Source organism: Panthera onca, chromosome B1, assembly GCF_046562875.1.
Source record: "Panthera onca isolate mPanOnc1 chromosome B1, mPanOnc1 haplotype 2, whole genome shotgun sequence".
NCBI classification, from domain to species: Eukaryota; Metazoa; Chordata; class Mammalia; order Carnivora; family Felidae; genus Panthera; species Panthera onca.
The window spans coordinates 58574829-58587060 of NC_138342.1; the positions used below are offsets into that span (position 1 = coordinate 58574829).

At 36.9% G+C, this 12232-nt stretch overlaps 1 long non-coding RNA gene across 1 annotated transcript in view; it reads right to left on the reverse strand.

Annotated features, from left to right (window-relative positions):
• Nucleotides 1–2383: 2383 nt before the first annotated feature.
• LOC132692447 (uncharacterized) overlaps nucleotides 2384–12232 on the reverse strand; it is a 75146-nt gene continuing 65297 nt past the window's right edge. Inside the window, exon 3 of the long non-coding RNA XR_013554914.1 lies at nucleotides 2384–2498. This is a non-coding gene — a long non-coding RNA (uncharacterized LOC132692447). The remainder of the gene's footprint in view (nucleotides 2499–12232) is intronic.

Genomic DNA, 12232 nt, shown 5'->3' on the forward strand with positions numbered 1-12232 from the left:
TCAATGAGAGATCCAGGAAACTGGACCAATGAGTGTCACTAAACAAATTCAAAACAGAACTGTAGAGAAATCCTGAAGTCTTAAGATGGTAGGACCATCTCTTCCACAAAGGCTTCAACAATACATTTGCTAATGTTACAATTAATCATGATTTTAATGATCCCTGGTGCAGGACAGTGCACCAAATATATGACAGCTGATGAAGGGAAATATCTTTCAAATATTTTTCTTTTCTTTTTTAACAGGAGAAAATCAAACTTAATTCTATATGTATGGGAATCCACATAGACATAAGATTCTTTCAAATATATTTTCTAATGTTAAAAATTATCAGGTGATCAGAAAGGAAAAAAAAACATTTAGTAATGGTTTAAAATGTGTCATCCCCGGATTGTATATATTATGTATGTATTTTATATAATTCCTATAGCTGATCATCTATATTTAATTTCTTGATCAAAATGAAAGACTAAATATTTGTATGATTTTATTTAAAAACACTCACACAAGCTATGACAAGGCTCACTTTTAGTACAAAAGCCTATTGAACTGTAGATTTATTAAATATAATGAAATGAAATTTTGAGTAAACAAAAAATAAACAGGCTTAAAGTCCACTAGATCATCTCTCTCTTTTTTTTTTCCTTCCCAACTAAACTCTGTGGCAGCAGTTGTGTTGATGTTAGTCTGAAGCTATTTTCTTCTAATCTCTCATGGTTCCCAGCACATGCTGCCATGTTTCTCAGAGGGTGAGCTCTCACCCCAAATGCCTGAGCACTGCAATGAAGTCTCCAAGATACCTGGTTGTGGCCCCTGGAGAGCAGAAGACAGGCTCAAGAAAGCCCCTGGGTAAGTTGTATTTTTTCTTTTCAGTATGAGGTAAATTTGCTGGAAGTTTTTAACAAAGAAAACTGTTCTGGGTTCATCTTGTTCGTGTTTAGTTTTTTGTGTGGGTCTCGTCCCTCCTACAATAGAATGACATGTAAGCCACCTAGATTTAATATCTCAGGCCACTCTGATTTTCTCAGTGTCTGCTGAGCTTTTCTAGCAAATCATCACCTTAGACTTAATTTTAAACAATAAAGGCATGAGTTATGAATGACTCCATGTGCTGTTAATCTATTCCCTTTCAGAGAACAAATTCCATAATTGTATAAAATATTTCATGATTGTCCTGACAATGGTCAAATAAAACTTACTTTGGGGTACTTATTCAATGTATATTCTATGCTACACTTACAATGAATTCCTCACTTTATCAAAAAAAAGTAAAATTTTTCTGAAAATCATATTATGATCCTTTCAGTTTAACCCTAGGAAAACTATAGATATGAATTCAAGAAAACAAACAAAGCATATTACTCAAGTATAAAATTGTACTAAACAAAAGGCAAATAAATCTAATTACAAAACAGCAAACTATATATATATATATATATATATATATATATATATATATATATATCTCTCTCACACTAACTCACTAATTACACTTATTAATTGCATTTTATGTAAAATTTGAGCGCTGTTATGCATGTTATTATAAGTGAGACATTATTGGAATAAATGGATAAAGCAGCTTATGGGATCATTTAAAAAATCACAATAAAATACATCTAAGTAGCATAACTAGAAGGAAAAGCAATGGGAAATGTTGAATGCTTGTAACCTCAATAGTATGAATATGAAAAGAAAAAAAGGAAAGCAAAAAAATACTCATGGCCAATTGGAAACATAAAATCTAAAACTGGACAGCCAAAGGAGATATTTAAACATCCCTAAGAAAGTTATCAAATGTCAAAATCATAATTTATAACTTCAATATTAAAGACATAATAAAATAAAAATGTGCAAGTCAGAAAAATTCCAAAGACCCAGAACATGAAACAAATTAATCTAGGCCTGGAAATAATCAGAGTGTAGGTAAATTATAATTTAAAATCTAACTCAATTCAGTATGTTGCCAGTTTGTGGCTATTCTTAAAGTTAAAAGTGCTGCAAACACACATAAAAGAGAAAGGAGACGTTTTAGGGTGATTTGTTGAGTCAATATACCACAGGGTTGCTTAGATTATGATCCCTGCTCCTCATGTATGAGATTCATCTAGGTGCTTGTTAAAAATGCAAAAGTGGGTGCCTGGGTGGCTCAGTCGATTAAGCATCTGACTTCACTTCAGGTCATGATCTCACAGATTGTGAGTTCGAGCCCTGTTTCAGGCTCTGGGCTGACAGCTCAGAGGCTGGAGCCTCCTTCAGATTCTGTGTCTCCTTCTCCACCTGCCCCTCCCTCTCTTTCTCTATCTCTCTCTCTCTCAAAAATAAGTAAACATGAAAAAAAATTAGCAAAATGCAGAAGCTATAGTCTTACCTTGTGGAAGCAGAATAGATATGTAGGCAGAGAATAAGCAATTTTATCAAGCACACCAAAGTATTCTCAACTTTCACTAAAGGTTTCATATCTTCTAGGATTTGATATAATTGTAAAAGTAGAAGCAGGCCTGCAGTATAGAAGACAAAAAAAAAAAAAGATCATCGATAAAGTCATTTACAGACAATTTCCCACCATAATTCAAGGCAACAAATTTTTCCTGGTAGCAACAATAATTATTCTAATTTTCAGGTTTATAGAGGAGAGATTGGATTGTTTTAAGTCCAGGAAGAGAAGTTGTGACTAAGTAAATTTACGTGTTTATTAAAAGGTATAAGGAAACATTTTAAGTTGTTTTCTAATAAAATCTTTTAACTGTTGATTGCAGCAAACCGATTTTCCGTCTGCTTCTGCCTTCATAATAGAGGATTCATTGTGAAAAAAATATTGCTAAAAGACGTTCTCCCTCTTTGAAGAAATGAACAAATGCAAGATTGTTGTCATACGATAACCTTGCTGGAATGTGAAAGACTTTGGCCGAGTGAGGGAAAAGCTTAGAGATGCAAGATGACTGCCCGGGACCAATAGAAAGAAGTGTTCTATTTAATCTTCAGAGGAAAGCCAAAGCTAGATTAAGAATTAGAACTAAAAACAGTTTAAAAATGTGGGCTGCTACATGAACAGTATGGCTATATCCTAAAATATGCCCCCACTGTAAAACACAAAGACGCTGGGTAAAGAATGACAAAAATGACATTAAATGAATTGCTGAATTACAAGACAGTAAAAGAAAGAAATCACCAAACATGACATGGATGCCTCAGTTTTAAAAAATCAACAAAGATCAGGGAAAACCAAACCAACCAACCAACCAAAAAAATCAATCATAAGCCAAAACTAGCATAGTAAGCAAAAGTGGAACACAAGGCCAGCCCGAGGAGACATCACAATACCAGGAACTAATATCATGGGGGACCCACGGCTGCACGTGACAGAACAGTAAACAAAACCTAGGGCCTGCCCAAAGTGGGGTAACTGCACAAAGTGGTACAACCGAATAGGCTACTCCTTCTGTGAAAATATTGACTGAGAAAAATTGGCCTACCAGTTCGGGAAACTGAAAGAAAATCGATTTATCTCAGAAGCTCTGGATGGGATGATAATAATAATAATAATAATAATAATAATAATAATAACAACAGCAATAATAAGAGTCTCCCCTGAGCATTGAAAATCACAAAGCTTAAAAGTTATCACAAGAAAAATATCTGTAACTATGTGAGGTGATAAATATTAACTTATTGGGGGGATCATTGCACAAAATACACATATATCAAATCATTATGTTGTACACCTTGGGCTAATACAATGTTATAGGTCAATTATATCTCAATAAAACTGGGAAAAAAGGAAAACAACAACGCTGCTCTGACACAAATCTCGGATTCAAATTTACATCACTCATGTGTTCAGGGAAAAACCAAACCGAGAAATTAAATTTACCTGGTTCCTAATTGAAAGCAACCCCCTGGTAATGTCTGAAAAGAAAATGCTTGAGAACTTCCAGGATTATTGACAAATACATATCTGGTTACAGGAAACAAGGATCGGGTCCTAAAATAATAAAAACTGATCTGCACCTAAACCATCACAGTGAAACTGCAGAACACCAAAGACAAAAAAGGTTCCTAAAATCAACTAGAAAGAAAAACCAGATTACATACAAAGATGAGGCCATCACATCCTACAATGGCCCTCTGATGGATAATACCTTTGTATAATCTGTTGAGTTTAGGCTGAACCTGTGACTTTCTTCTACCCAGCAGAATATGACAAAGGTGACTGGATAGTCATTTCTTGATTAGGCTCCATTATAGAAGATTCTGTCTTAGCAGATGGCTGTGAGAGACTCCCCCTTGCTGGCACTGAAGAGGTAAACTCATAGGCGGAAGGGCCTCTGAAAGATCCACACAGCAAATAACTGTGGGGCTAGAAGAGCCGAGAGCAGCCTCCACCTGACAGATAGCAGGAAAATGGAGACTTCAAGCCTACACCCAAAAGGGACTGAATTTTACCACTATTTTTACAGTTAGAAAAGGACCTCAAGCTCCGATAAAGAATGCAGCCTATCTGATACTCTGATTATAGACTTGAGAGACCTGTGGCCCAGCTAAACCATGCCTGGACTTCTGACCCACAGAAACTGAGAGATAACAAATGTGTGCTGTTTTAAGCCACTAGTTCCTGCTCCCTTGTTATCCAGTAATAGAAAATGAACACATAATTTGGTGCCAAGAGCAGAATTCAAACCCACTGAGACATATGTCCAGAATCTATGGGACATAGCTAAAGCAGTCCTCCAAAGAAATTCATAGTATTAAATACACACAATACAATGAAATCAGTGAAATAAAGCATGCAGCTCAAAAAGAATAGAAAAAGACCAAAAGAGTAAAGCAAAATAAAACAAATACAAGAAATTCTAAAGGTAAACATTGAGTTAGAAAACAGAGAACAAAGAGTTGATTCTTTTTCTTAATGTTTATTTTTGAGAGAGAGGGAAAGAGATTGTGTGAGCAGGGGAAGGGGCAAAGAGAAAGGAAGAGAGAGAATCCCAAGCAGGCTCTGCACTGTCAGCACAGAGTTCCATGTGGGGCTTGATTTCACAAACCTGAGATCATGACCTGAGCCAAAATCAAGAGTCAAGACACTTAACTGACTGAGCCACCCAGGCACCGCAAAGAGCTGATTCTTAAGAAAGACAACAGGATAGATAAATTATTAGCTTAAAAAAAAAAAAAAAAAAAAAAGAATGACAAATACACAAAAGAAGAAATTAAAAGGCACACATACGCACTAAAACACAAAAATTGGGGGGGATGCCTGAGTGACTCAGTCAGGCATCTGACTCTTGATTTCAGCTCAGGTCATCATGGTACCCGGAAAGGAGCCACAAATCGGGCTCTGTGCTGACAGTGTGGAGACTGCTTGAGATTCTCCCTCCCCCGCTCTCTCTGCCCCTCCCCCACTCTCACCTCTCTCTCTCAAAATAAATAAGTAAACATTTAAAAATAAGACACAAGTTTTTTTTTTAATTTTTTAAAAATGTTTATTTATTTTTGACAGAGAGAGAGACAGACAGAGCATGAACGGGGGAGGGGCAGAGAGAGAGGCAGACACAGAATCAGAGGCAAGCTCCAGGCTCTGAGCTGTCAGCACAGAACCTGACATGGGGCTTGAACTCGCAGACTGCAAGATCATGGCCTGAGCTGAAGTCGGAGGCTCAACCGACTGAGCCACGCAGGTGCCCCAAGAAGTTTTTTAAAGTTTGAGATTTTGGGGTGTGTGGGTGGCTCAGTCGGTTAAGCCTCCGACTTCGGCTCAGGTCATGATTTCACGGTTCATGAGTTTGAGCCCCACATCGAGCTCTGCACTGAAGGCTCAGAGCCTGGAGCCTTCTTCGGATTCTGTGTCTCCCTCTCTTTCTGCCCCTCCCCCACTCGTGCTCTATCTGTCTCTCTCTCTTTCAAAAAATGAATATATGTTAAAAAAAATTAAAAAAAAATAAAGTTGGAGATTTTATTGCATAGTTATATGCAAATCAATTTTTGAAAGTTATAGGGAATGTATAGCTTGTTAGGAAGATATAATTTATAAAACTAGCTTCAATAGAAGTATAAAGTTTAAGTAGTCCGGTTTTCATAGAAGAAATAAAAAGTTGTCAAAGAGCCTCCTCACCCCATAAAAGTCACCAGAACAAATGGTATGAAAAAGGAATTCTACAAAACTTTAAAGACCACAAATGCTGAATAACTCAACTTATACATGGAATCTAAAAACAAAACAAAACAAATGAACAAAACAAACAGAAACAGACTCATAGAACAAACTGATGACTGCCAGAAGGGAGAGGCTAGGGGGATAGGAGGATTAAGGGGTACTATCTTCTAGTTATACAATCAATAAGACACAGGGAAGTGATTTACAGAATAGGGAATATAGTCAATAATATTGAAACAACTTTGTATGATGACTAGGCTTATTGCGGTGACCATTTTGTAACATATATAAATATCAAATCGCTATGTCGTACACCTGAAACTAGTACAATGTTGAATGTCAATTATTCTTCAGTGAAAACAAACAAAAAGAGCTCTTGAAGACCAAATAATTTCAATGCTAATTAAAATATGCCAGGGCACTGATAAAGAAGTACATCTTCCAAATTATTTTCATTAGGTGAATTTTAACAGTGACATAAAAACCACACACACACACACATATATACATACTAACAAGCATACATACATGCACATGCATATATATACATAACTGCAGACCAATCTCATTTCTAAATATAGATATTAAATCTTAAATAAAATATTAGCAAACAATCCAATAGTACCTCAAGATCAAGTGGGTATTTCAATTTGAGGAAATCTATAAATAATTCATCTTACTAATGGATCCAAGGGAAACTCTCTATGAAAATGTCCAATATGGCCAGAAAGGCATTTCACATAAATCAACCTCAAATTATAAGAAAATGTTTGATGAAATACAAATTGGTGAAACCTTTCTTAGTATGATAAATTATATATATTCCTCAACCCAAAAGCCAGCATCTTACCTAATGGAAAAACATGAGATGCATTTCTACTATAATAAAGGGCAATACAAGGATGCCCATTATCTTTCTAATGATTTAACATTTTATTGAAGACTTGAGCCACTGTAGTTATTACACAAGAGAAAACAAATCCACACAGAACAGCTTCCTATACGGTGTGCCATAGGTGACAGGTAAGTCAGATACTTTCCTTCAGCCCTTGGAATGTCCAGGAAGGCCAGGGAAATTGCCTTTGACCGGGGCACCCTACTTGACTTGTCTCAGTGAATCAGAGAATGAATATTAGTTCTGAAGTGTGATGACCCATTAAAAAGTTTGGGAAGCACTGTTTTATAAAAATTCATATACTTGTGCTCTGGGAGGTACGTGCAAGAATATTCATAAGAGCATACACATTGGTGAAAAAAACTGAAAATGACTCAAATGTCCATAGAAAGGCAATTGAATACATTTCTGATACACTATATAGCTATGACATGGATGAATCTCAAAAAGGGGTGTTGGGTGAAAAAAGCAAGTTGCAATAGAATATGTACTACATAATCCCATTTTTAAGTTCAGATATACAGTATTTAGTAAACAATGTACAGGGATACAAACATTTATAAATATATACGAACACACATAGCGTATATGTATTTTCATATAACAAAAAGCAAGGAAATAATATACACAAAGCTCAGAGTAGTGGTCGCCCTTCTGTGCAATATAGGTTGAAAGAAAAGGGACTTCAAAGCAGTAAGTTTCATCTTTTTCTGTTTTTTAAATTGAGATATAATTGACATATCACATTGTATTAGTTTTAGGTGCCCAACATAATAATTTGAGATATCTCTATATAATAGATGATATATATAGATATACCTATTAATATTGATATATAGATATATCAAAATGGTTACAGTAAGTTTAGTTGACATTCTTCACCAAACAAGTTTTTCCTTGTGATGAGAACTTTTAAGATCTAGTGTCTTGGCAAATTTCAAATATACGATACAGTAGCGTTAACTATAGTTACGATGCTGTACATTACTGTCTATCTTATAACTGGAAGTTTGTACCTTTTGACCCTTTTCACCCATTTTGTGTCCCCCACCCCCACAGGTTCTATTTTTTAAGGTGAATGGTGGACACTCGGGAGTTTGCTTTATCATTGTTTTTTTTTGGGGGGGGTAATATGTAAATATTTTCATATTTTAAGAACAGATGGAAAAGTCATAGATATAAATTATCAGAAACTAAGAGTTCTTTTAATCCTCTTCTAATTGGGTTAGCTTAAATAAGAAATATAATTATTGATATTGTATAAATGATGCACCGACATTTTGTTTTTCAAAGAAGCACCTTTGAAAAGCATGCTGTCACTCTTTCCAGACAGCTACTCCTTCCTATAGATTGCATGGGTCATGATGCCATGACCAAAGTATTGTTATTCATCTGTTGCAATCAACCTCTAAATTATAGACAACATTTCGAGAATAAAACAGCCTCTCTAGGGCTGTCTGTTGTGAATTTTGCCCCATGACATAAAAGAAAGCATTTGAAAACATGTAAAATGTTTATATTGGAATAGAGAAATTCAGTCTCTTGTCTCCTGGGAAATGACTAAGATAAGGTTTCTCATTCTTTGCCACTACAGAAATAGCACATTTTAAAATCCTGCGATTGGAAAGCAAAACTCCACCACTTTCCCAATGCTCCATTGTTTCTCAGCAATAAAAATGGCAATAGTTCATGTTTCATATGTGCCTGATGATAAACATGAGTGCAAATAAATTCAAATATTTGTATTGTTTAGATTTAACTCTAGTAGGACCAATTCATTAAATGAAGTGGAATCTGTCAGATACTGGTTTGTATCTGCTTTGTTATAATCATATTGATCAGATCCCGTATTATATAGTCAGACTACCTTCTACATTCCTATCTTTTGTGACTGGCTGCTCTTCAGTGATTCTTAGCTGTCTCTCTCAGGCAAGGCTGTAACTGCCATAATGGCCTCCAACGAAGGTGCACTTGACCTCTGCTATTATCCAGAATCCAAAGAAGAAAAATAATACATATACCTACAGGGCTACACCCACTAACTTTATCCCTGGTCATGCTTCTCTCTCTCTATGGACTTACAGCATAGTATTAAAATTTTTATCTCCACCAAGAACCGCAGGCTATAGCCACTGTGCTTTTCTATTTGGGACCTCATTTGTTGACCTAGTAAATGTCATAAACAAGTGAGAAGCAGAACTCTGAGCAGGCCAGTTGCTAGAGTGAAATCTGTTTTCTTGCCTGAACACCATGCAATGCATTTCCTTCTAATATGTACAGAATAAATAAAAAAATTAAAGCACTCTTTCTGTATAGAACGATTCAATGAATCTTTCCCTTTTCTTTGTTTTATTTTGCTCCTTTTTCCCCCTATTAAATCCTGTTCTTTTTTATGCAAGTAGCTTTAAGTTGCTTTGGGATGTGTTCTTCACTTCAGGAAAGTTTTAGGGGCTTAAACTGGGGGGAGAATGATTTAAGATCCCAAAGCTTATTTGGCAGGTGATGTAAAAGATTTTTTAAGTGCAAAGCAATAGCATATCTCCACAGTAACTTTCAAAGTACGGTATGGCACAGAGGTCTTGAAAAGATCAATCGATGCTTGCTTCTCCTACAGAGGTGTGTCTTTATTTTCTGCTCTTTCTTTTACCACCCCTACCCCCACCCACCAGTCTAAAGAAGATAAGCAGTTCAGAAGGTGCCCACTGCGTTCTTAGAGCAGCAGAACTCTCATATCTGCCATTTTTACACCACCTTTGCCTTTCACTCTTTCCTTTTTCTTGAGTCTGAGGAGTTTAGCAAGAGTAAATAAAGCCTAAAAGTTGAGTTGTCTGAAATAGTGATAGTGAGAAGTTTCGTTCTGAGCATCATCCATTTTAGGGTCAAATAAAATAGCGCAGGTCAAAGGAAAAGAACATGGCACTTCTCACAAAGTCTCATAACACAAGTTCAAGACCATACACCTCTCACGGGTACTGAGACATCATAAAGTTCCTCAGCATAGTGAACCGTATCTAATAATTCTGCTGATATATCTTTTTACCTGGCCATTTAAAAGCTAAATAAATTTCCACTATCCTTCCTGAGTTCTGAGATTTTAATACCAAGGCGTTTCTTCTATGGCTTCCTCCAGGCTTGAGGCTAATACGCTATCCCTCAGGCTCCTTGTCTCCACACTCCATCTGGAATCTCACTTCTCCTGCTTCCAAAACAATAGACTAGAAATAGGAATATATTTTCCAGGCTCTGTCAGGCTATCTTCAGTGCCAAGGCAGTGGCTGGGGGGACATGGATGGACACAAGTCTAAGAAACCAACCAGAAAGACTGCGGCACACTCTAATGACAACCCGGATAACTCAGACGCCCATGCTCCTCAGTTTCCACACCCAATCCTGTATTTTAAGGTGTAGATTAGATTTGGGTTGTGTGGTATCAGGTGTAGAAAATTACCTTTAAGACATTATGTAGTGAGCTCATGCTTGGAGCATTAAATGAGGCATTATCGTGCTAAAGAGACACTGTCCAGAAGCAATGGAGATAGCCCTGGGAGCCGCTTCCTGTGTTCTTGTCTCCTATTACCTCTGCTGCTTTCTCTACTTACTAATCCTTGGCTTGCTCTCTAGGCTACTCCTCTGGCATCCACCCTGCTCAGCTCCTGGCAAGGGTCCAGTTCTTGGCTCTGCTGGCCTCTCTGCTTGTGGAATGAGTCGGGTGCCTGCTCTGCTCCAGTTTGCTGGACTAACCTGGCAAGATCTGTAGTTTTGACTCTGTCCAGCCCATGTCGCCATCTTGTTTGTCCTTTTCAAGAAGAGCTCTAAAACCAGTGATAGAATTTTTTATGTTTCTTTAAAGCTTCCAGTTGCTTTCCTCTTTTTTTCTTTTTAATTTTTTTTAATGTTTGTTTATTTTTGACAGAGAGAGACAGGGCATGAGCGGGGGAGGGGCAGAGAGAGAGGGGGGACACAGAACCCGAAGCAGGCTCCAGGCTCTGAGCCATCAGCACAGGGCCCACACGGGCCTCAAACCCACAGACCACGAGATCATGACCTGAGCTGAAGTCGGATGCTCAACCGGCTGAGCCACCCAGGCGCCCCGCCTTTCTTCTTTTAAAGCAGTGTGTCTCCTTTCTTTTTGCCAAATTTTGGAATATATATCCTAATTTTAAATTTAGTAAATCTCTCTTCAAATAAGGATGAGCAGAGGCATATTTTTAATGAGTTTAGTTCAACATATTTTAATAAATAAATTCAATTTAAATTCAAACATTTTAATATAAGTTTAAAGTTTTAATGAATAAATTCTAGGAAAGTATAACATATATTCCACCTGACATAGAAAAATGAGAAATTTATTAATTCATAAATCATCTACATATTAAAAGGACTTAGACATCAAAATCTGTATGGGAAATACTTTAAGTGAGGGACAGCTGTATTGTAGCAAATAAGCATTGAAAATGTGTCCAAACACTTGTATTTCTGTCCTAAATCCGCCCTTTCAAGGTGAGGTGGCTTTTCTAAATCTCAGTCTTTATTACCTGTAAAATAATATGAATATTTAAAACTGCACAATACTTTATTTATAACCAGTACTACTAATGTTATCAGATTTAATGTAATTTCTGGTTTTTTGGCTCTTGTTCTAGTTCCTTGGAACGATTCCTTCCCCATAGTCTGAGACTCATCAGGGTCAGTCTCGTATGTGCTCACCAACTATGCGGTCACACTGTCTCACTCCACACTCAGAACACCCGGCTGCCTTCGCTAGTACTGCTGATAACACGAGCAACATCAACACTGCTGGGCACCATCATCCCTTATGCTGGGTATCGCCACAGTCTACTTGATACAAGGTCTACTTGACTCTAGGTCTACCAAGTATCACTTCTCTTAAAGGGAACAAGAGCCAGACACAAGTTAAAGTCGTAAAATCAGATTTTATTCCTATAGGAACTATTGAAGTAGGGAAAAGAGACCTCAGTATAGACCTAGGATCTGTTCAGAATATAGCATGGACAAATGGGGATTTACAGCCAAGGAGAAAGATGAGTGCCAGTGGATGGAAATTAGTAAGAGGATACCTCAGGATTAAGGGTGATTCTGGCTAAATCAATTTGACGAGATTCTTGCTGAAGGCAGGCCAGGATGATCAGATGCCAAGGACGTGGAATGAGGAATTTTATTAGCCATGT